Source organism: Elephas maximus, chromosome X (genome assembly GCF_024166365.1).
Source record: "Elephas maximus indicus isolate mEleMax1 chromosome X, mEleMax1 primary haplotype, whole genome shotgun sequence".
Taxonomy (NCBI): domain Eukaryota; kingdom Metazoa; phylum Chordata; class Mammalia; order Proboscidea; family Elephantidae; genus Elephas; species Elephas maximus.
This window is the reverse complement of record NC_064846.1, coordinates 6,379,285-6,404,141: the sequence shown is the minus strand read 5'-3', so window position 1 is coordinate 6,404,141 and position 24,857 is coordinate 6,379,285. Positions and strand designations below refer to the sequence as shown.

General features: G+C 45.5%; 1 long non-coding RNA gene across 8 annotated transcripts in view; it reads left to right on the top strand.

The window, feature by feature from the left end:
* Nucleotides 1-18,182, top strand: part of LOC126069186 (uncharacterized) — a 64,709-nt gene extending 46,527 nt beyond the window's left edge. For 7 of the 8 annotated variants that reach the window (XR_007515872.1, XR_007515870.1, XR_007515868.1 and 4 more), the window contains one exon: nt 14,794-15,988. This is a non-coding gene — a long non-coding RNA (uncharacterized LOC126069186). The other variant, XR_007515866.1, reaches the window with a different exon arrangement.
* The last annotated feature ends 6,675 nt before the right edge of the window (nt 18,183-24,857 follow it).

The following is a 24,857-nucleotide window of genomic DNA, read 5'->3' as shown; positions in this document are numbered from 1 at the left end:
AAATGGAGAGTGTGCTGTGACATTATAGAGCTGATTGAATGGACACCGGAAGCCTGGGGTGGAAATGGGAGTGTGCTGTGACATTATAGGGATTGCAGCTGGTGTCACATAACAATATGTGTATAAGTTTTTGTATGAGAAATTAACTTGAGCTGTAAACTTTCACCTAAAGCATAATAAAAACAAACAAACAAAAGTGGTTGCAGCAGTATATTGACAGGGAGCTGCCAGAAATTCAAGCTGGATTGAAAAGAGGACGTGGAACCAGGGGTATCATTGCTGATGTCAGATGGATCCTGGCTGAAGGCAGAGAATACCAGAAAGATGTTTACTTGTATTTTATTGACTATGCAAAGGCATTCAGCTGTGTGACTCATACCAAATTATGGATAACATTGCGAAGAGTGGGAATTCCAGCAGACTTAATTGTGCTCATGAGGATCCTATACCTAGACCAAGAGGCGGTGATTCGAACAGAACGGGGGGGGGGTACTGTGTGGTTTAAAATCTGGAAAGGTGTGCGGCAGCGTTGCATCTTTTCACCACACTTATTCAATCTGTATGCTGAGTAAATAATCCGAGAAGTTGGACTATATGAAGAAGAAGAATGTGGCATCAGGATTGGAGGAAGTCTCATTAACCACGTGCGATACGCAGATGACACAGCCTAGGTTGTTTGAAGCGGAGAAGATTGAAGCACTTACTGATGAAGATCTAAGACCTCAGTCTTCAGTATGGATTCCACCTCAACACGAAGAAAACAAAAACCCTCCTCACACCTGGACCAGTCAGCAACATCATGGTAAACAGGGAAAAGATGGAAGTTGTCAAGGATTTCCTTTTACTTGGATCCACAATCAGCAGCCATGGAGGCAGCAGTCAAGAAATCAAAAGATGCACTGCACTGGGCAAATCTGCTGCAAAAGTTCTCTTTAAACATAAAAAGCAATTATACCACTTTGAGCAGTAAGGTGCACCTGACTCAAGCCGTGGTGTTTCCAGTCGCCTCGTAAGTGCAGGAAAGCTGGACAACGAATAAGGAAGACTGAAGAAGAATTGATGCCTTTGAATTATGGTGTTGGTGAACAATATTGAATATGTGATACATTGCCAGAAGAACGAACAAGTCTGCCTTGGAAGAAGTACAGCCAGAAATGCTCCTTGGAAGCGAGGATGGCAAGAAAGAGTTTGTGTCAAGTACTTTGAACATGTTATCAGAAGGGACCAGTCCCTGGAGAAGGACATCATGCTTGGTAAAGTAGAGGGTCAGCGAAAGAGAGGAAGAGCCTCAAGGAGATGGATTGACACAGCGGCTGCAAGGGTGGACTTGAGCATAGCAACGGTTGTGAGGATGGTGCAGGACTGGGCAGTGTTTCGTTCTGTTGTACAAACGGTGGCCGTATGAATCAGAGGTGACTCACGCACCTAACATCGACAACAACCCAGTCTTATTTTCTAAACACGGATATGAAAAGTGTGTGTATTTTAAATAATACTCTTTCATGCCCTTTTCACTTAATAGATTCTGAACATCCTGTAATTAACTATTTTTCCGTATCACTTTCGGTGGCTGGATAGCTTTCCATTGTATGAAACTAGCAGAATTTACTTGACCCATCCACCGCTGCTAAGTGTTTAGGTTATTCTCTGTCTTTCTCTGCTGTAAACAGCGTTGAGGCGATCATTCCATTGGTCAGTGTCTGCAGAAATCCTTGATTGTTTGCTTTGGAGGAATTCTTAGATGTGCAATTTTTGGCTCCACATGAATGTACACTTTGAAGGCTTTTGGTATCAAAACACCAGTTGCCTCTCGTCAGTTCTGACTCATGGTGACCCCATGTGTGTCAGAGTAGAACTCTGCTCCATGAGGCTATCAGTGTGTGATTTTTGGGAAGCAGATTGGCCGGCCTTTCCTCCAGGGCACCTCTGGGTGGAACCTTCAACCTTTTGGTTAGCTGCCGAGTGCTTAACCATCTGCACCAACCAGGGACTCTGAGGCTTTTGATAGGTACCGCTGAATCACCCAGTAACAATTACTGTTTTAGAGGCGGGATATGTGCATGCCCTTTTTTCTTGTTCCTTGCTATCACTGGGTGTTGTAAAATCTTTGCCAATTTGACTGGCAAAGACTTAGTGTCTCATTTTAAAATTTATGTTTATTTGATTGCTAGCAAGGCTGAACATTTTTTCTTTTTGCCCTATTATTCTGTTCTGGCATAGGTATTCTTATTTTCTTAAAAGATATTTTTCAAAATAAATTTAAAGTATTATTTCTTTGTCATTAAACCTGTTGCCACCAAGTCAGTTTGGACTCATAGTGAACACATAGGACGGAGTAGAACTGCACCCATGGGGATTCCAAGGGTTTCCAGACTGAAAATTAAGCCATGCCATTTCCAGCAAAGAACATACAAAAAGAAGAATAGCAACAACAACAACAAAGAAATATATTTAGAGGTGCCCTGGTGGCCCCTCACTTTTCTAAAGGGTATAGTTCAAGCTACTTAGCCTGGCAGGTTGACCTGCTTCTTGCCTACCTTTCTAACTTCACATCTCATCACTGCACCCCCCTCCACCTTATCTAGGCTCCAGAGACATTGTTCCGGGACTTTGAACATGTTCCCTCTGCCTGGACTCCTCTTTCTGCCTTGTCTGCCCCGTATAACCCCGCCATTCACCCTTCAAAGGCCTGTTCTGGTGTCCCTTCCCGAGAAATCCTTTTCTGATGTTTCCAGGCACCATGATCTATGTCCAGCTCTGGATTTTTTCTGTATTTTGCACAGAATTCTTTTGTTTGAATGCAATTCTTTTATGTGAACGCCTGTCTTCCATACTAGGCTGTAAGCTCTCCCAGGACAGGCTGTGGCTGATTTCCACCTGTATAATAGGGGCTCAATAAATATTTATTGAATGAGCAATTCAGGTGCCCCATGGGCTAAATTGTGATCCCTGAAGGTTAACTCTATTTGGCACTGAGTGTGAAATGACATGATTACCGCAAAGTGGGCCGTTAGGGCCTTAATGGCCATCCACTTCACACAAGCTTCATCTGTCTTATTTTCTCCCCTAACCAAACCTTGAGATTCCTTGGGGATAGGCGTAATCGCCTGGGTGGAACCCAGAGGAGATGAGTGATAAGAACTTGGTTCCGTGAGTGTGGACTTGTAGTTTCTGAGAGCTCTGTACATAAAGGAAGTGCTTCTGTCCTCTCCTTGCCTGGCTCTCAGCATAACTTCTGATAGCTCCCCTGTTCCTGGTTCACTTCTGGGTGGATGAGAGATCAGATTCCTTTGGAGGGGGTGGCCATGGTGTCACAGGGTGTCACTGCTAGATGCCTGTAGAGCTTGGGTTCTGAGGAGCAATCCTTGGACTGGGACTTCCCCCAAGAGGATGAGCAACTGTAGGAGAGAGAGTGGGAGCTTAGAGCAGACCTAAGAGCCTCTAGTACAAGGACTTTGGGAATTATATAGTCCTCCCTGAGCCTGCAGAATACAACATATCAGGGACAGCAGTGTTGGGTAGAGAAGAGCCCAGAGCTACTCTAGGCTCAAAGTCCCCTCAGTTTGCAAACCAATTTGGTTCCCCTGGGCTCTGTGGGATTGACCTTAAGATTGCTGCCCACCCCTGGTAGTAGCAGGTCTCAGGTGAGCCAGAGCTCCACTGAGTAGACAAAGCTCAGGAAGGCTTGGGGGAGCCTCAGGAAGCCGGCGTGTGGAGCCTGCTTTAGTCTGCTGCCTCTGGCTCCACACCCATTGCCATGGAAACCCGAGAGCAGGGTAGGCAGAAGTCAGTGACAACAGGGTTGGGACTCAGTGACCTGTCCTCAGTGGTGCTCTGCGGTGAAGCCTGTGCCCTCGGAAGATTAGCACTGCCCCTGTCGGAGCAGATTCTCACTATCGCAGGCTTTCCCAGAGTCCGATTCCTCCGTCTCCTCTGGGCCCGAGCAGTTCGCTTTGAGCTAAGTGACCTTCTTGCCCTGAAACTGCAGTAAGCTAATGGAGGCTTCCACGTCATAGACCTTGCTTTTCTGGGATGAAATTGCTATTTCTGTTTCAGAGAGACTAAGCAAAGGCTGGAATTGCACAGCTATCTTTCTGATACTGCAGAACAGTTTACAGAATACCCTCACGCGCGTTAATTGATTCAGCCTGCACGCAAGCCTGTATCTGGCACTTAGCAGACGTTGAAAAGCTTGGTGTGTGGATGAACGTGGGGATTTGTTATGCCGACTTTGCAGATGCAGGGACGGAGCCTCAGCAGTGGGTTGACATGCCTGAAACCCAAAGCTCCAGTCAGTCAGTGTATAGCCTGGTCTTGAAATCAGGCTCATTTCAGGTCCACGTTTGGTTCGCACCTGTTACGTGTCAGGCACTTGCCAGTGTTGAAGAAACATGTTTCGTGGTCTCGAGGAGCTTATATGTGTGCCAGCGAGTTAGACACATAAGCAGATCATTTCAACCCAACGTGATAAGTGCTGTGATAGAGACCTCCGTGCGATGCTATGTGGGCACAGAGGAGGGGCACCAGGTCCGTTCTGATCAGGCCAGGAAAGGCTTCCTGAAGAAGGGACTTCTCAGTGGAGTTTTGAAGGCTTAGTACAGGTTGGCCAAGAGTACAGAGAACATTTCAGGCTGAGAGGTTGGCCCCAGTAGTGGCACAGAGGTGGGAGTGAACATTGTATGTTTCTAGGATCGCTGGGATGTAGTTACCAAGGGGGGGTGTGGCAGGAACAATGACGGGAGAGGTAGGCAGGGATCAGATCACCGATGATGTGAACTTAGCCTCGTTTACCGTTAGTTCCCAAACACTGCTGAATCATTCAGATTGCCTAGGGGGCTTTCAAAATGTACAGATGCCGCAGCCACACACCTCGTGATTTTCTTGAGAATCACCTCTGGTGGCAACAGGAAGCCATGGAAAGATTCGTAGCAGGGGAGGCACCTAGGTTGCCATATTGGGTCATTCTGGTGGCAGTCCGCATGGCAGCAGGGGGATGTGACTGGAGGCGGAGAGGCCATTTAGGAAGCTGTTGACTTTGTCTAACTGAGCCCGCATGGTGGTCTGAAGAAGGCAGCTGTGGTGGGGATGGCGGGTAAGAGGCAGACAGCAAGAGACGTCAAAGCAGGGCAGGTGGATGAGGGAAAGAGAAATGTCTAGGATAATCCTGCAGGTTTCTGGCCTGGCTTCCTGGGTAGAGAACAGTATTTCTGAGCAAGATCAGGGATGAAGGACAGTTGGTAAATGCAGCTTGGTACCTGCTGAACTTGAGGGCTTGTGGGGCATGCAGACCCGAGGGTGGCCATTTTGCCCCTGAACTTGGGATAGTTTGGATCAGAAATTCAGGTCTGGGCCCCCCTGTGTGGGGGTTTAAAGTCACCTGACTAGCAGGCTCTCTCCGGGAGAGTGTGTAGAGGGGGCTTTCATTTACTCTCCCCCTTCCCACCTTTATGAACCGTCCGCTGGGCAAGCAGGAGCAGCTTTTTCTCCCCCTAATGCGTGAGAGCGGCAAGGTGGGATAGTGAAAATGACATGAAAGGTGGAGACTGCCCACATGGGGTCAAACCCTTCCTCTGCCCATCACCACTCTGCAACCCTGAGTGGCTGCCACGCTTCTCTCAGCCTCCAGGGCCGCAGCTTTAAAACCTGGAGAGTCATAGCATCTGCTTGGCCGGGCCATTGAGATGGTCCAGTGACAGCACGTATGCCAAAAGTCCCACATTGAGGGCCACAGGAACATTGAGGGGTCCCCCTTGAAACGTGAACCAAAGTGTAGGAATTACAGGGAAGCAGATTTTGGTGGCCCCCCGGTGTAAGGAAAGACTGGGTAACGCTTTGAGCCGCTGGTTGATGGGCAAGCTTTGGGACACGGGAGGCTCCTGGGCTCTGGAGGTCTTTAAGCAGAAGCGGGGTTTCTGAACTTCTGCTGAGCGTTTTGTTGCCTGGGGTGGGGGTGGGCCTGGATGGCCTCTGAGCTCCCTTCTGTGGAGCAGATATCAGGAGTTATGGACTGCAGGAGTTAGGAGAACATGTTTTTACCCTTTTCCTGAGAACTTTCACGCTAGTTAGATTTATTTCTTAAATTGTAAAAATAACACAGATACAGGGTTCTTTCTTTTCCTTTACACTCTCTTAAAGCCGCGGGCATCTTGGTTCTTACGTAGAGTCTTAGTTTCTATATTCCTACTAAACGGGGAAGGAGTCCCTGGGTGGTGCAAACGGTCAACACACTGAGCTGCTAACCAAAAAGGTTGGACGTTCGAGGCCACTCAGAGATGCCTCAGAAGAAAGGCCTGGTGATCTGCTGCCGAGAAATCAGCCGTTGAAAACCCTGTGGAGCGTGGTTCTGCTCTGACAACACGTGGGTCACCAGGAATTGGAATCAACTCAGCAGGAACTGGTCCTGGTAATAACTAGGCAAACTGCCTCTGGGTCTTCGTGCATCGGGCCTTGGCGGACGTTTTCTAAACGGTCTTTAGTGAGGATTCAGTGGGGAGCCTGTTGCCACGATGGTGAACCGTGGATTACTGTAAAAGGATCGATTTTTATTATTCTCAAGCAGAAACGATAATATCAACAGCTAACAAAATATTGCCAAGTAGAGGTCTTGATTGCGTACGGGGTAATGAGTGGGCAAGGATCATTGCAAATCAGCATGCTAATTATTTATATGCAAATGAGTGTTGTCGGAGACCTTGGAGACAGTTTGTTCTCTGAACTGGGTTAAACATCCCCTCATGTTTACAGCCTCATTTGCTCAGAAACCTGTTGTCATTGGTTTCTAACAGACACAAAGAGGAAAGGTAAAATATGCTGGCCCAGGACTGGATTATCACACGTTCCGAAATGGTCTGCATCGTGTTCTATTTGTCTGTACTTATTTCATTGCCAGTCACTGGTGTAACGCACCTTTGCTGAACGAGGCCTCATTTTCTTCCTGACTTTCTGTACATAGAAATTATTTTTGTAAATGGAAGATCTCCACCCATGCTGTTTTATGGCGAATTATCTTGATGCTAGTCCAGGTGACTTCCTGGCTTTTAAAAACATCACCAAAACCATTGTTCCAAATGATCGCAATTTCATACTTAGCTGGAGAACAGAAGTTTCAGCAAATACTCCGGCTGGGAGAAAGTTACCGTAAGCCGTATAGAGGTGACCAATTGTGAAAGCGAAAAATAGAAGACAATGCACTCCATCGTAATGGTGGGTGGGACAGAAGGTCATCATTTTCCTGATGCTCCTGCAGGCCCTTTAGGGTCTTTACAAGGCCCCTGGGTCAGCTCTGGATGCTTGCTTTTCATCGCGCTGTAGCTATGGTGAAGGATAACTAAGGTGAAGGATGGTGGGTAGAAACTTCTGCTGATACTTTGAGAAAGGGAAACTGTTTAAATATCCTTGCCTCCTGTCTCCCTTCCTCCTTGTCGGCATCCACAGGAAATGATGGCCTGAGAGAGTGGGCGTGTTGTGGCTGTGGGGGCCTGGACTCTGAATTCTGGCCCAAAGGGGCAGGGTGGGGCAGCAGTAGGGGTGGGGGATTGGAGGACAGGGAATGTGCAGGGAAGGAAGTTGAGGGAAGGGGAGAAAGAGAGAATCTGTGAATAAGCCACAGGGGTGAACCACGGAAGCTTAGGAATGAGCCCGAGCACAGAAGATGGGTCAGAGATGGAGGCACAGACAGAAGGAACGATGGGGCATGGTCCAGATCTAAGGCCGCCAGACCCTACTTGGGCCTTGGTGCCCTGCCTCTTTTGTGACCCCTCAGCTTCTGTCTTAATGAAGCAAGTTGTTAAACTTTGGCCTGACCTCAGGGGGAGGCTGAGAAGCTCAATATCCAGGCCCTTCTCGAAGAACCTTGGAGTTTTTGTCCTCTTTCAACCCCATAAAAAAAACGAAACCCGTTGCCTGCCGTCAAGTCGATTACGACTCAAAGCAACCCTCTAAGACAGAGTAGAACTGCCCCGTAGAGTTTCCAAGAAGCGCCTAGAGGATCCAAACTCCTGACTTTTTGGTTAGCAGCTGTAGCTCTTAACCACTATGCCACCAGTGTTTCCCTCAATCCCATAGATCTCTCTTTATGCCTGTAAATTTCTTCCTACGTCTGACTCGCTCCCTGTACTTTTTCTAACAGCCCGACTTTAGCGGGGGCAATATAGTATGCTGTAGGAGCCAAGATGGTACAGTTGCTAAGTGCTTGGCTGCTAAGCAAAAAAAAAAAAAAAAAAAGATTTGAACTCACCGGCCTCTCCATGGGAGAAAGACAGGGCAGTCCCCTTCTGTAAAGATTACAGCCTTAGAAACACTATAGGGGGGAGGGGCAGTTCTACTCTGTCCTTTAGGGTCACTGTGAGTCAGAATCCACTCCACCACCATGGGGTTATAGTATGCTGCAGAGACCCCTGCCTGGGGGCTGAGAGCCTTGGGTTTTAGTCAGTGCTCTGCCACTTATTGGCTATGGAACCTCAGGCAAGGGATCCAGTCTTCCAGGGCCTCAGTTTTGCCATATGGAAATGAGGATCAAGGAGGTAAAGATGCACAGCCCATCGGTCAGTTGTGAGTTCTGCAGCAGAGAAAAGAGCTCGGTGGCCTTTAGTGCTGAGTTTGTTTGACTTGAGAACAATAAATACAGCCTAGGAAGACCTTGAACCAAACTGATGGAAAGCCCACAAGTCACAATCAAGCTTGTCTGCCAGAGCCCAGAGTGTGGAAGGCAGCCTGTGCGCTGCGGGGCCTTTGAGCAGTTGCGGACCTAGCGTGATGCAGGCTGCAGAGGGTGAGCAGGTGCAATAGAGGACATACCAGCACTCACCAGAGGGCTGCTGTGTTCCTGGGACTCTGAGGGAGCTGATAGCCCCCGGTGATGCACAGGCCCCCCAGCCAGGCGGGACCTCCCATCCTTTGCCAGGATCTCCCAGGGCTCATTGCGGGGGCTGTGGCAAGATGAAGTGCCTCTTCTGAGTGGCCCACCCTGTTAGACCCGCTGGTGGGGGACAGAAGAGCTAAGGGCTGCCAGGGGACTTTAAACATTAACTGAAAAAAATAGCCCGTGTTTCTAAAATAAAAATAAAAAAATGAAACAGCCTTCGTTACAGCTTAGCACAGGCAGGCCGAGGATTTCAGAGCAGGTTCACAAACCGGAGAATAACCGGATAGCTAATTGATAAGTGCTGCTGGGCTCTTTTTGCATGCCATCCCACTCCGAAATCCTGATCGTGCAATGCCAGTTTGCAGCTGAGTGACAAGCACACTACATTAACCGCCTGTGTTTATTTCCTTCATAGTTGAGCTACGAACAGGAGTACTTCTGTCTCTTGGCTTGTTGACATAGAGGCTTCATCTTGAAACCAGAAAGACTTTAATATAAGTAAATTATGTCTCTAACAAATAAAGCTTGTTTTCATTGTCCTGACCCAGCCGGCCAAGATTTATACATTAATTATTCAACCGATGCATCTTAGACATCCTAGCTCAAATACACACTGCTGCTCGGGAAATAATTGTTCCACCCCAGTTCACTTTTGGTTGCCTGCAAGGAATAAGGGCTATGAACTGTAAATGGGTAAACTCCATCTTTCCATGTGGAGAGATCAGCGAAACTCCTTCCTGGTGAACATACAAAGGAGAGGGGACTAATTATGACCGGGATTCAGGTGAGTGACTTCTCAGGCATTTTAGCGCTCATGCTGTGGCATAGTTGTAAGGCCACCAGGACGGAATTGCAAAACACAGCCTACTTATCCTTTCCCTGATAATGGCTAGATAGGATTGTGTTTTTCTGTTCTGCAGTTTGTGCCAGGCCTCTCTTTAATCATTAAAAGGAATGTTATTTTCAGCAGTGCTTCCTCAATAACAGTGTGTGACTGAAAGCCTACAGAATGGCAGCTTTGCCCAGAGAGCAGCTTCAGTGTCCTGGTGTGTGATTTGAGGCCATCAAAGCTGTTAATTATGGAGCGTAGAGTTCCGTACCAGTTTTATTGAAAGTTTTGTTTAAGTTGCTGTTACATCTGACTAATGTAACCAGCCACATCCAGCTCCATCAGTGACAGCATAAAATTGTTCAATACCACTTCGCAGGCATCAAGTGCTTTGGCTTTGGTATAATTTGATGACCGTGTCTTTTTGTGCAACTTTATTACTATCATTTCAACGTCCTAGGCATGCCACAGAAACCAAGGTAGCGGGCATTTTCAATTAGAATTTGTGGCTAAATTTTCCCTGCCTCTAAACCCCTCAAAAAACCAAACTTGTTGCCGTGGAGTTGATTTTGACTCCTGGCGACCCCGTGCGTTGCAGAGTAGAACTGAGGTCCATGGGGTTATCCTGGCTGTAGTCTTTGGGGAAGGAGATCACCAGGCTTTTCTTCTGCAGCACCTCTGGGTGGGTTCAAACCGCCAGCCGCTTGGTTAGTAGCCCAGCGCAAACTCTTTGTGCCACCTAGGGGCCTTCGCGCATGCCGTTCCCTAGTCCCGGAATACCCTTGAAATCTTGGTTGAAAGGCCTTTTCATAGAGACTGTCCTTCCTACCCCAGGTATCCTTGATCACTGTACCCATTTGTTTCCTTCATAACATTTATCACAGTTTAAAATTGTACCTGTATTTTTTTTCTTATTTTCTCCCCCGCCAGAACAAAAGCTCCGCAAGGGCAGGAACTGTGTCTATTTTATTCAGCCATATATCCCCTTGCTCGCCCAAGCAAGTAGGCACTCTAAATATTCTAATGAACAGATGAGGCAATGTGGTGGAATTACGGGGCGGGGCCCTATACGCTGAGGATTTCCAAATTAATCTCATGGTTGCATTTCCACCTGATACCCCACGGGGATCATATATGCCATCACCCCATGCAAGACTCTTGGCTCTCATTCTCCCCTCTTCCTCCTCAACTCAGCACCTGGTCTTGCCACCGTGCCATCCCAGATGTCTCTTGGATCTGTCCTCTCCTGTCCACCTCCGCTGACATGGCTTGGTTTAGGTCCTTGTCGTCTCTCAGCCAGGCAGGGAGACCATCTACTGCAACTGCTTCCTCATGGTCTCGCTGCCTGGCTTGGCTTATTCCCTACAGACCCCAAACTGCAAACGCTGCTCTCTCTCCCCGTATCCAGAAGTCAGTAAGGACTGGCAATTTGCAGAAGTAGCTGGAACCCGACCAAGAGATATCCAAAGATTGTAGACATAAGATTTCTTCACGATGAATTTCCATTTTGTTTTTCTGCTACGGATCCAACGGAATAAGCTATTAAAGTGCTTTGGGTTTCTGAACAAAAGCACAGAGCTGTGCCAGCAGGAACAACATAAAGGTTTCCTTTATGTTTTTCTAGCATCTATCTGTGATGGATGATGTGACCTTGAATCTTTACTTAAAGATGGAATCTGAAGTCTCATAAAATCCCATACTGTCAGAGCTGGACAAAGGCCGTCTGGGTCCTGTGTCTGAGGCCCAGAGAAGGGAAGGGTCTTATTTCAGGTCACAGAGGGAGCTAGCTAGCTATTGAATTAGGACTTGGACCCAAGTCCCTACACTCCTCAAGGTATCATTAGGCTTCATTTGCAGGTATTATTAAAGCCTTTGGCAGCTGGGGCCACTGCTGCATGGCTTCCTTCCTTTATCTGACCATATTTCTGCTCTCTTGTGCCTGAGCGCTAATCAGTGAGATTAGGAAGAAACTCTGACCTTAATCAGTTGACATATATCCTAGTGGTGATTTTCAAATGGGGCACTTTGGAGCACCCGGAGTTTCTTGGCGCTGCCTTAGGGGCCTCTGTGTGTGTGGTGGGTTGATGCATGTCCTCCAGAAGACACATTGAAGTCCTAACCCCTGGTACCTGTGAACGTGACCTTGTTTGGAAGTAGGGTCTCTGAAGATGTTATCAGTTAACATGAAATCGTGTTAGGGTGGGCCCTAATCCAGTATAAGTGATGTCCTTCTAAGAAGAGAAGAGACGCAGACACTGGTGATACACACGGGAGAAGGCTATGTGACCATGGAGGCAGAGATCAGATTGATGTGTCTACAAGCCAAGGAACATCAAACCAAACTAAACCCATTGCCGTCGAGTTGATTCCAACTCCAAGTGACCCTATAGCACAGAGTAGAACTGCCCCATTGGGTTTCCAAGGAGCCTTGGTGGATTCGAACTGCCGACCTTTTGGTTAGGAGCGGAGCTCTTGACCAGTGTGCAACCACGCCTCCCCAAAACCCAAGAAGCTAAGAAAAAGTCACGGAACAGATCTTCCCTAGAGCCTTCAGAGAGAACATGGTCCTTCCTACACCCTTATTTCGGACTTCTGGCCCCCAAAACTGTGAGAGAAGAAATATCTGTTGTTTTCAGCCACCTAGTTTGTGGTACTTTTTACAGCAGCCATGGGAAACTAATGCAGTGTATATCAACCAGTGGGATGCCAAATAAGCAGGCCCTGGGCTGGCAGCCCCCATCCAGCCAGACAGCTTCATTTTCATCTGTTTTATATGGGCTTCCGCTGACATTTGATTTAAATAAGTGATTTGGTGTTAAAAAAGTTTTGAATGCTACCGTGCCTAAGGAATGCATTTGGTGGTTTCCTCCTCAAGTCGAATACTCCAATTAAACAATATTCCTGAGGTTTTTCCGTTTGTTTTTGTTTTTACCCTTCTCTCTGCAATGATAAAAATCCAGGCTTACTTATGAGGGCATGGCAATTTGAATATAGATTGTAACTAGTTGGTGCAACAGTGCCTGAGGCTGGGGTCTTATGGGTTCCTGGCTAAATGTTAGCCTGGGTGGCTCAGGTCCGCCTAAGGGGTCCTCCCTCTCAGGCCAAGGAGTACATGGGTTGCTTGGTGGAAGGTGCGTTGTCATTGGGAAACTAGTATCTCTACTCCAGCTTACTTGAAATCTGCATTTTAGGTCTTCGATGCTGACCGTTGGTGAGCAAGGTGAAATAGATGATTTCCGAGGCCCAGACATTGTGGTGGAGTAGGTAAAGACTGTGTGACTATCCCTGGAGCAGGGCAGTTGGCGTTGAAAATTGATGACATTTGTTATTTTGAAGAGTCACAGTGGTAACCTCCCAGTTTCTGGCATGCAAATTGGTGGTGGGAGGAATGTAGAGGCTTTGAAGGAGGGACAAATGGTACCTCCCACCTACTGTTTTCCTACAGTGTCCAGAGACGGCTGGCAATCAGTTGATACTTCTCCTTGACCCGAGGAAAGGTAGGGCCTCCCCTAACTAGGGTGGGCCTGGGGCAAGGGCGCCAATGGAAGCTCACTGCCAACTCTCCCTTCTCTCCATCCTGCTGGCTCTGCCCCTTACCACGAGGACCTTTCCACACATGCCTGTGGACACCAGTCTTACTCCCCAAAATATGAACCCCAGTCCAGAGCATCAGCATTACCCGTGAGCCCGCTGAAGCAGGGTCTGGTTGTTCGTAAGATTCCCAGATGATTCACATGCCTGTTAAAGTTTGAGAAGGAGTGCTGTAGCCCCCATGTTCAAGCCCCAGCACCGCCTGCTGGTGGGGTAACAGCTGCCCCGTGGCCACCCCTCAGTCACCCAGTAGGCCTAGGGTTGTGCACACCTGTGGTTTGGTCCATGCTGAGGAAGGCAGAACTAGGACACAGGCTTGGGGCATATGGGCAGGGCATTTCAGGGTCCTGGTATTGTGTGAGCAGGCTAGAAGAAGGAAGCATGGGCTTTGAGTGGGTGGATCTCCTTGGCCCCGTAGACTTCTTGCCCTATGGGGAGGGGCGTGGCTGGAGGGCCAGAGTAAGGCCCTCTAAAGTTGGGGCCTAGGGCAGGCACCTGGTTGCCTGGGTCTAAGAGTGATATCGTTGCAAGTTGTCCTAAATGTCCATGGGGATGGAGGTGGTGAGGGAGCCGTTCATAGCTCCTTAAGGTCCTGGTAGCTGCCAGCATCTTGGTGGCTCTATAGGGTGTGGGGAAGTAGTGAGGATGGGGTCATTACTGCTTTAAGAGGGGACCAAAGTGAACTGTGACTGAGCAAACTCTTTAGTGTCTAGGAGGACACTTGCCGACTTCTCTGGAGAAGGTATAGACCGATTGTCAGCCTCCAGCAGGAGACAGGTGGGTGGTGGTGTGGAGGGCTTTGAACCACTTCCTCCGAACTGAGGATACAGGCAGTTGCCCTTGATGAAGTAAGAGCGGTGGCTGGTGTGGCAGGGTGGGGTTTCCTGTGGACTGGTGATGCCACTGGTGTCCAGTGTCAGCTGGATGATGCCATGGTTGTGGGGCAGAAGCAGGCTGGACGTGTAGTCTAGCGAATTGCTGTCCCGGTGATCACACCTCAACTTCTGCGTCTGTAAAAGTGGGTCTAATGGTCCTTGCCCTGCCTAGCTTGCAGTGATGTTGGGTGGTGCTAGTAAGATGATGGATATGAAAGTGTTTTGCAAACTGTCGAGTGGGCTGCCCTTGAAGAAACTGGTGGGTCCCCCATTTGCCACCTTTCCTCTGTGGGCGGGCCTTCAGCGACCCCTGAGTTTTAGTTTTAGGTTGTCCTTAGCATCGCAGATTTCCAGTGCAGTGACGTACAAGGCGAAGCCATCTCTGTCCCCTGCCCGACGCCCTCCTGCCCCTTCCATGCAGATAGACTGCTGTGATGCTCATTTCTGAGTTCCATGGGTGGGGGTGGGGGGTTCTACATTGGCCAAAAATTCTAAAGAGACAAATAATTGCCTCTGGAAGAGAATTCTTCTCTCTTCCAAAGTCCGTATTTGCCCGTTTAAATTGATGAGTGTTTATGTTTTGGCCAGCACCTGCAATATTCCACTGAGCAGTAATTATTCCTTTGGTGTTGCAGGAGTTTGCTGTGAGAAGGGAGAGGAATCTAAGAGAGTGAATCCATCTGGTACCTATGCTGAAGCGCTCTTGAGGCCACTGGTATGAACATGCTAACGTTAGGTTTCCGTCTACTGGTATCCTTGGGGTATTGACATAGAGTGAGCTAGGCACTGGGGCACGGAGCCCAAGGCTGAATCCCAGTCCCTTACATGGCACAGTGGATGGGTGATTTTCTTGGCAGAGCTCAGTGGGAAGATGGCCCCCACATTCCAGACCAGCCCCTGGCTGCCCCATCATGCTCAGGGGTAGGTACCAAAGACAAGTGGCTGAAAGAATAATGTCTCCTAGCGCCGGAGGCATCAGGAACTCAGCTTGGCAGGATAATGGAATACCCGCCCCCTCCTTCCCCACACACCTATAAGTGACCCCTAGAATTCATCCCATACCTTAAGTAGTAAGTGCCCCGGAATAGCTCCTGCCTCCTTCCTCCTTACATTAAGGCCTGGGAGAAGCTGGGATGGCCCAGCATCTGATTTGGGTTCCAGAACCCATCTGGAGGTCATTGTGATTGGTTGGGGCCCTGCCACACATTCTAGCCTTGGCAGGCCTTTCCCTGGGTGCTGGGTTCTGTCTATCTAGATAATGACTGAGGTCCAATCCGGTAAAACCTATAGACACACAGTGCTGCCACCTGCCTGGTGATTACTATTGCCTCCTGCCTGATGATTAGTATTGCTGCTTCCTCTGTGGCTTTCCTAAGGGATTGCCACCTGAAATAGCCAGCTTGCATTTGTCCTGTTTCTCTGATCTTTGTCACTTGGACTGCCGGTCAGCCCCTTTGGGTATAACTCTTTGGCCCTCCAAATTCTGAGTCTACTTGGTCCGGGCTCATTGCCCTTTTCTTGCTCTCCTGACTTTGAGTCTTAGGACCACCAACCCCCGACTTGATCTGTAAAGCCTTTGCTGAAAATAGAGGAAGTAGTCCACCTTATTGCATAGTCCTCTCACACCTGCATGGGAAGCCTGGACATCTCAGAGTGCCCTCGGGGTGAACTCACAGTTCCTGCCTCCCCTGCCAGGAAGCCTTAAGGTCAGGAGCCACAGGGAATTTGCCAGGCTCCTGTAAGATAAAATGCTGTGTGCTACCAAACAGCCAACTGTCCAGATTTGTTAGCAAAAGCTGGCTGCTCTAACTTTTTGACAATTTTCTCTTCCCTCAGTAGTCCACTGGGAAATAGAGTCTCCAGGGTGAATTGTCATTGGGAGGAATTTGGAGCTGCCGTACATCATTGATACGTGGCTGAGGAGAAGCCAGCAAAAGGATTACCACCATTTCCCCAAAAGCTGATCATTTTCCAAATACCTTCCACCTTCCTCACAGCACATTGTGCTCATTAAAGAAACACTGTCATTTATCTTTTTTTTTTTAATTTGATTTACTTTGTTGTTGTTGAGAATATACGCAGCAGAACATACACCAATTCAACAGTTTCTACACGTACCATTTAGTGACACTGATTACATTCTTTGAGTTGTGCAAGCATTCTCACCCTCCTTTTCTGAGTTGTTCCTTCCCCATTAACATAAATTCACTGTCCCCTAAGGTTCTTGCCTAATCTTTCAAGTTACTGTTGATAGTGTGATCCCATATAGATAGTTCTTTGCACATTCTTTGCAAAGACCTGGAGTTAGAATACCAAAAGGGAAAACCGTTTTTGGTATTTCTCAAGCTGAAAGAACTGAAGAAAAAATTCAAGCCTCAAGTTACTATATTAAAGGACTCTATGGGCAAAATGGAAACCCTGGTGGTGTAGTGGTTCAGAGCTACGGCTGCTAACCAAAAGGTAGGAAGTTCGAATCCACCAGGCGCTCCTTGGAAACCATATGGGGCAGTTCTACTCTGTCCTATAGGGTCGCTATGAGTCGGAATTGACTCAACAGCAATGGGTAGGTATGGGTAAAATGTTGTGTCATCTGCATAAGGCAAGTTGTTAATGAGTCTTCCTCCAATGCTGATGCCCCATTCTTCATATAGTCCAGCTTCTTGGATTATTTGCTCAGCATATACAGATTGAATAGGTACGGTGAAAGGATACAACCCCGACACACACCTTTCCTGACTTTAAACCACTCAGTATCCCCTCGGTCTGAGGACTTGAAGCACTTACTGATGAAGATCAAAGACCACAGCCTTCAGTATGGATTACACCTGAACATAAAGAAAACACGAATCCTCACAACTGGACCAATAAACAACATCATGATAAATGGAGAAAAGATTGAAGTTGTCAAGGATTTCATTTTACTTGGATCCACAATCAGCACCCATGGAAGCAGCAGTCAAGAAATCAAAGGACACATTGCATTGGAGAAATCTGCTACAAAAGGCCTCTTTAAAGTATTGAAAACAAAGATGTCACCTCAAGGACTAAGGTGAGCCTGACTGGAGCCATGGTGTTTTCAGTTGCCTCATTTGCATGTGAAAACTCAACAATGAATAAGGAATACTCTTCTCTGAAAGTTTGGTAGAACTCTGCAGTGAAGCCTTCTGGGCCAGGGCTTTTTTTTATTGGGAGTTTTTTGATTACATTTTCAATCTCTTCTTTTGTTATGGGTCTATTTAGTTGTTCTACCTCTGTTTGTGTTAGTTTAGGTAGGTGCTGTGTGTCTAGGAATTCATCTATTTCTTCTAGGTTTTCAAATTTGTTTGAGCATAGTTTTTCATAGTAATCCGATATGATTCTTTTAATTTCAGTTGGGTCTGTTGTAATATCGCCCATCTGATTTCTTATTCGGGTTATTTGCTTCCTCTCCTGTTTTTCTTTTGTCAGTGTGGCCAGTGGTTTACCAATTTTGTTGAGTTTTTCAAAAAACCAGCTTTGGTCTTGTTAATTCTTTCAGTTGTTTTTCTGTTTTCTATTTCATTTAGTTCAGCTCTAATTTTTATTATTTGTTTTCTTCTGGTGCCTGTGGGGTTCTTTTGTTGCTCTCTTTCTATTTGTTTAAGTTGTAGGGATAATTCTTTGATTTTGGCCCTTTCTTCTTTTTGGATGTGTGCATTTATTGATTTGAATTGGCCTATGAGCACCGCTTTTGCTGTGTCCCAAATGTTCTGATAGGAAGTGTTTTCATTCTCATCGGATTCTATGAATTTCTTTATTCCCTCCTTAATGTCTTCTATAATCCAGTCTTTTTTGAGCAGGGTATTGTTCAGTTTCCAAGTGTTTGATTTCTTTTCCTGTTATTGGTTTCCACTTTTATGGCCTTATGGTCAGAGAAGATGCGTTGTAATATTTCAATGTTTTGGATTCTGCTAAGGCTTGCTTTATGACCTAATATGTTGTCTATTCTAGAGAATGTTCCATGTGCACTAGAAAAGAAATTATACTTGGTTGGTCTTGGGTGGAGTGTTCTACAAGGTCAAGTTGGTTGATTGCGGCATTTAGATCTTCCGTGTCTTTATAGAGCTTCTTTCTGGATGTCCTGTCCTTTACCGAAAGTGGTTTGTTGAAGCCTCCTACTATTATTGTGGAGCTGTCTATTTCATTTTTCAGTGCTGATAGAGTTTGTTTTATGTATCTTGCAGCCCTGTCATTGGGTGTGTAAATATTTAATATGTTTATATCTTCTTGGTGTATTGTCCCTTTAATCATTATATAGTGTCCTTCCTTATCCTTTCTGATGGATTTAACTTTAAAGTCTATTTTGTCAGAAATTAAAAAAGAACTCATGTTCTTTTTTGATTGTTGTTTGCTTCATATATTTTTTTCCAACCTTTGAGTTTTAGTTTGTGTCTCTAAGTCTAAGGTGTGTCTCTTGTAGGCAGCATATAGATGGATCTTGTTTTTTAATCCATTCTGCCACTCTCTGTCTCTTTATTGGTGCATTTAGTCCATTTACTTTCAGGGTAATTATGGAGAGGTGTGAATTTAGTGCTATCATTTTGATGTCTTTTTTTGTGTGTTGACAGTTTCTTTTTCCCACTTGATTTTATGTGCTGAGTAGATTTCCTTTATATATTGTCCTTTCGTCCTATTTGTTGTTGTTGATTTTGTTTCTGCTGAGTCTGTATTTTTCCCTTGTATTTAATTTTGATGTGTAGGATAGTTTGTCTCCTTTGTGGTTACCTTATTATTTACCCGTATTTTTCTGAATTTAAACCTAACTTTTATTTCTTTGTATCGCCGTATCTTCCTCTCAGTATGGAAGGTGTGTGATTACATTTCTTAGTCCCTCTTTATTATTTAATGTTGTCTTCTTTTATATAATAACATCGACGTTACCCTGTGTTGGGCTTTTTTTTTTTTTTAATCTTGCTTTGTTTTTTTGCATTTCCCTGTATGGGTTGACTTCTGGTTGCTCTGCCCAGTGTTCTAGTCTTGGGTTAATACCTGATATTATTGATTTTCTAACCAAAGAACTCCCTTTAGTATTTCTTGTAGTTTTGGTTTGGTTTTTATGAATTCCCTCAACTCGTGTTTATCTGGAAATGTCTTAATTTCACCTTCATATTTAAGAGACAGTTTTGATGGATATATGATTCTTGGCAGGTAATTTTTTTTCCCTCAATTTTTTAAATATGTCATCCCATTGCCTTCTTGCCTGCATGGTTTCTTCCGAGTAGTCTGAGCTTATTCTTAGTGGCTCTCCTTTGTAGGTGATGTTTCTTTTATCCCTCACTGCTCTTTTAATTGTTTCTTTATCTTTGTTTTTTTTTTTCCGAATTCATACACGTTAGGCCAGTTTATTTATTTTTCCATATACTCTAATCAAATAGCATATTGTACCATCTTAAGACATGAAGCAGGTATGAAAATCTAGCTACTCGGTCATGCTAGACATCTAATAGATACACAAAAACATACAGCAATGATCCTCTTCACACTAATCTTTTGTTATACCAACCCAGAAAATATAAATATATTATAAAATGTATTATTCATATTCATGTTAATATGTAATGTGGCCATTGCTATTTTTTTATTTTTATTGAGCTTCAAGTGAACGTTTACAAATCAAGTCAGTCTGTCACATATAAGTTTATATACACCTTACTCCATACTCCCACTTGCTCTCCCCCTAATCAGTCAGCCTTTCCAGTCTCTCGTTTCGTGACAATTTTGCCAGCTTCCAACCCTCTCTACCCTCCCATCCCCCCTCCAGACAGGAGATGCCAACACAGTCTCAGGTGTCCACCTGATGCAAGTAGCTCACTCTTCATCAGCATCTCTCTCCTACCCACTGTCTAGTATCTTTGGTTTTGGCAAGCTTGATTATAATATGTCTTGGGACTTTCTTTTAAGATCTACCTTATGTGGAGTTCGATGAGCATCTTGGATAGATATCTTCTCATCTTTCACAATATCAGGGAAGTTTTCTGCCAACAAATCCTCAACAATTTTCTCTGTATTTTCTGTCATCCCTCCCTGTTCTCGTACTCCAATCACTCATAGGTTATTTCTCTTGATAGAGTCCCACATGATTCTTAAGGTTTCTTCATTTTTTTCTTTTTTCTGATTTTTCTTCAAATATATTAGTACCAAGTGATTTATCTTCGAGTTCAGAAATTCTAGCTTCTGCTTGCTCAATTCTGCTCCTCTGACTTGCTATTGAGTTATCTAATTTTGTAATTTTATTGTTAAACTTCTGAATTTGTGATTGCTGCCTGTCTATGGATTTTTCCAGCTTATTAAACTTTTCATTATGTTCCTGAGTAATCTTTCTGATTTCTTCAGCTGCTTTATCTGTGTGTTCCTTGGCTTATTCTGCATATTGTCTCATTTCCTTCCTGATGTCTTGAAGGGTCCTGTATATTAAACTTTTGTATTCTGCCTCTGGTAATTCCAGGAATGCACTTTCATCTAGAAGATCCCTTGATTCTTTGTTTTGAGAGCCTGTTGAGGTGATCATGGTCTGTTTCTTTATGTGACTTGATATTGACTCTTGTCTCCAAGCCCTCAATAAGTTATTGTATTAGTTTGTGCTTGCTTACTGTGTCGTAGCTTCTTGCTTTGTTTTGTTTTGGTATACCCCTATGGGTTGCTTGAGTGAGCTAGCTTGATTATGTTCACCTTTGGAGCTCTGATGTCCTGTCCCCAGATGGCTAGAGCTGTTATCAGGTATATCAGTCTAGGAGTCCATTCATTTATCTTGTATGAATTCAGCTCAAGTTCCCAGGTAGGTGATCATCAAGTGTGTGGTACAGGCTCTGTCCTACAGTCTTAGAGGGGCAGGGGTGATTAGCGTATGTACTGATATCTGATTGCAGCAGGGGGTCATGCTCTGAACAAGGCAGGGGGCTGAGAAGTGACTCCCGAGTGTATCTGAGGAAAACATGTCCCTCTTCCCTAGAGCGTGCAGATGCGTGGGTTCTGGAGACGGACCATGGGCACCCAAAGTTTTTGGTTGTAAGGACTGGGAGGTACCAGTTATCTTTGGGCCCCTGTCTTGGGTGGCTGGGTGACCTGAGTGGAGCTACCAGTCCTTAGGTCTCTGATGTGGGTAGGCGAGGACCTTGTTTTATAGGCAAGGCAATGTCAAACATCAAACACCCACCTCTCCATTGCACCACTGAAATGGTTGGAGTCTGCCAACAAGGGCCTATTCTCCCAAAAAAGGCCCACAAAGGTCCATGCAGAAAGGAAAGTTGCTCAAAGTCCATGGACGGTTTATGCCTGGAGAGGAGCTGCTTCTGTCCTGAGCTCCCTCGGTTAGTGGAGCTAGCAAATTGTCTTTTCCCCCAAATGCAAATTTTTTCCTTCACCAAGGCTGGGAGGATGGCTCTAGGTGCTCAACAGTGCCTATCAGGCCCAGGGAATTCAGTAGCTGAAGCCGGTGCCAGTGACGGGGCGGGGTAAAAGATAAGCAAGTACTTAGCTTTTGCCGAGAGCGCCCTTCTCCTCAGGTCTCGGGGGTGTGAGTGGGCTGTGTGGCTGGCTGCTTCTCCCTGAGGAAGCTGGCCAAACGCTAGTACCAGCCTGCCCCCGCCACCGCCGTTGCTCCAGGAATGGTGCCTGAGGGCTCCCCACGTTTCAGGTCCGGTAACTCCTGTCCACTTCTGAAGGGTGTCTTCCTCCCCCTGCCCCTCAGTTCATTGTCTAAGCTTCCCTTTGATGCTCAGGGCTCCCAGCTTGTCACAAATATACTCATTTCACTTGTTTTTTCGGGTCTTTGTTGTAAAGAGGGCCCGCTGGAAGCGTCTGTTCTGCTGTCTTGGCTCCGCCTCCTTGGTAAAGTCTTTTGATGAACGTAAGTTTTTAATTTTTATGAGGTCTCATTTGTTTATTTTGTCTTCTGCTGTTTGTGCTTTTGTTATTACAGTAGATAATCCATTCTTAAAAGCTAGGCCAGACAGCATTGCCTCTGCTTTTTCTTCGAAGAATTTTATGGTTTTAGTTTGCACGTTTAGGTCCTTAATCCATTCTGAATTTGTTTTTTGTGTACCGTCTGAAGTGTGGATCATGTTTCATTTCCCTGCATGTGCCAATCCACTTTTCCCAACACCGCTTATTGAAGAGACTGTTCTTTCCCCATTGAATGGACTTAAACCTATTGCCATCGGGTTGATTACCACTCATAGCGACCTTGATGGCCTAGTGGTTAAGAGGTTGGCTGCTAACCAAAAGGTGGGCAGTTTGAATCTACCAACTGCTCTATGGAAACCCTATGGGGCAGTTCTACTCTGTCCTATAGGGTCGCTATGAGTGTAATAGAATAGACTTTTTGCTGTCTTATAAAAAAATGAATTGACCATAGATGTGTGAGTTTATTTCTGGACTCTCAATTCTTTATCGTTGGTCTGTGTGTCTATTGTTATGCCAGTACCAGGCTGTTTTGATTACTGTAGCTGTATATAAAAAAAAAAAATTGTATAGCATGTTTTAAAATCAGGAAGTGTGAGTGCTCTTACTTTGTTCTTCTCTTTCAACATTGCTTTAGCTGTTTGGGGCCCTTTTCCATCCCATATAAAGTTGAGGATTGGTTTTTCCATAACTCTAAAGAAAGCTGTTGGAGTTTTGATGGGGATTGTGTTGAATCTTTAGATTGCTTTGGGTGGTATTGACATCTTAACAATATTAAGTCTTCCAATCCATGAACATGGAACATCTTTCCATTTATTTATGTCTTTAATCTCTTTCAGCAGTGTTTTATAGTTTTCATTGTGGAAGTCCTTCACATCCCTGGTTAGATTTATTCCTAGGCATTTTATTCTCTTAGATGCTTTTGTAAATGGAATTGTTTCCCTAATTTCCCTTTTGGATTTTTCCTTGGTGGTTATTAGAAACCCAACTGATTTTTGTTTTTGACCTCGTACCCTACAACTTTGCTAAATTCCTCTATTAACTGTCATGTACCTTTTTAAAAATAATTTTCTCCTTTGTGTTTTCTTAATATTCACTGTGTCCATGTTCCTCTTTGGAGCATAAGTGGGTGTTTCTTTCTTTATTAGTAGGATTTGTCCTTGTCTTCCTGGCGATTGAACTTGAGTTGCTACTGCTTCACTAAATTGGCAGCTGGGTTGAAATCAAGGTCTTCAGGAAGCCCCCCAAATCAACCCAAACCCACTGCCATCAAGTTGATTCCAACTCAAAGCGATCCCATAGGGTTTCCAAGGCCGTAAATCTCTACAGAAGCAGGCTGCCACGTCTTTCTCCCACAGAGCTGCTGGTGGTTTTGAACCCTGACTTTTTGGTTAGCAGTCAAGTGCCTTAAGCACTGCGTCACCAGGGCTCCTTTTGGGAAGGCCAGACAAACCTACTTACACAAATCATTGTTGGCTGCTGTCAACTTGCTTCCCTCCCTCCCACACTTACTTTTCCACCCCTACCTCCTACCTACTTGAATATAGGATTGGAGGTGTCATTTTTATTTTGAAACTCTAGGCTTTGGGGTAAAAATAGTGTATAAAGGTATGCATCAGCAGACTTTTTGGTGATCTTGAAGGCGCATTTCATTCACACAGCAACCAGCTATTCATCAGATGAATTGTTAGAGCATCCACCATACCAAAAAAAAAAAAAAACCATTGGGTTGATTCTGACTCACGGTGACCCCATGTGTTTCAGAGTGGAACTGCACTCCCTAGGGTTTTCAAGGCTTGATCTTTCAGAAACAGATTGCCAGGCCTTTCTTCTGAGGCATCTCTGAACGGGTTCAAACTGCCAACCTTTCAGTTAATAGTCAAGTCCTTAACTCTTCGTGCCACCCAGGACTTGTGGATTTTCCACAGCGTATCTAATTTTACATTTTGTAGTGGTATCAGTTGTGCTTAAGCCCTTGAGCCAATTCATAGGGGAGAAATGTAGCATTTCTGCCCTGTGGATGTGGTAAGTGTTGGCATTTGGTCTTTTAGTTGACTCTCGGACCACCCTTCCATGGAACTTCCCGACTTTTGTGTTGAGAAGAGAGAGCATGTTTTGTTTCCTCATATTGTGCGTGGGTTTCGGCACAATGAGTGTCACAGCCCCACTAATTAAGAACAGTTGGCTGTGCTTTCCTGCCACAGCTCTGATTTCTCAATGCCCAGGTGAGAAATAGTATCCTGTCTAGAGCAGAGAACCCCTGGTAGTGTAGTGGTTAAGTGCCACGGATGCTAACCAAAGGGTCGGCAGTTCAAATCTGCCAGGTGCTCCTTGGAAACTCTATGGGGCAATTCTACTCTGACCTACAGGGTCACTATGAGTCAGAATCAACTCGATGGCAACGGGTTTGGTTTTTTTTGTTTTTTTTTTTTTGGTCTTTATCTAGAGCAGAGCCATTTGTTCCGAACCCGGAACACCCAGAAGGTCCAGAATCCTACACTGCACTTTTGTTTTAGAGCTGGAAGACTTCCATACGCTCCTCAAGCTTTCTGGCCACATTGAAGGAGTATTTTGAGAGGTGGCTTTTCTCTTTCTCTTTGTTTTTAAAGCTCGTGTCTGACATCATCTGCTTAGTTCCTTGCCTCTTTTTTGGGGTGGTGTGCTCTTTAGCTCCTATGTGGTGTATATAAGCCTTGACATTGGTCATTTGAGGCAGTGAATGCGTAGCTCGAGTGAGAAATAAACATTCGTTGTGTTTAGCCAATTTTTTTTTGTTGTTGTT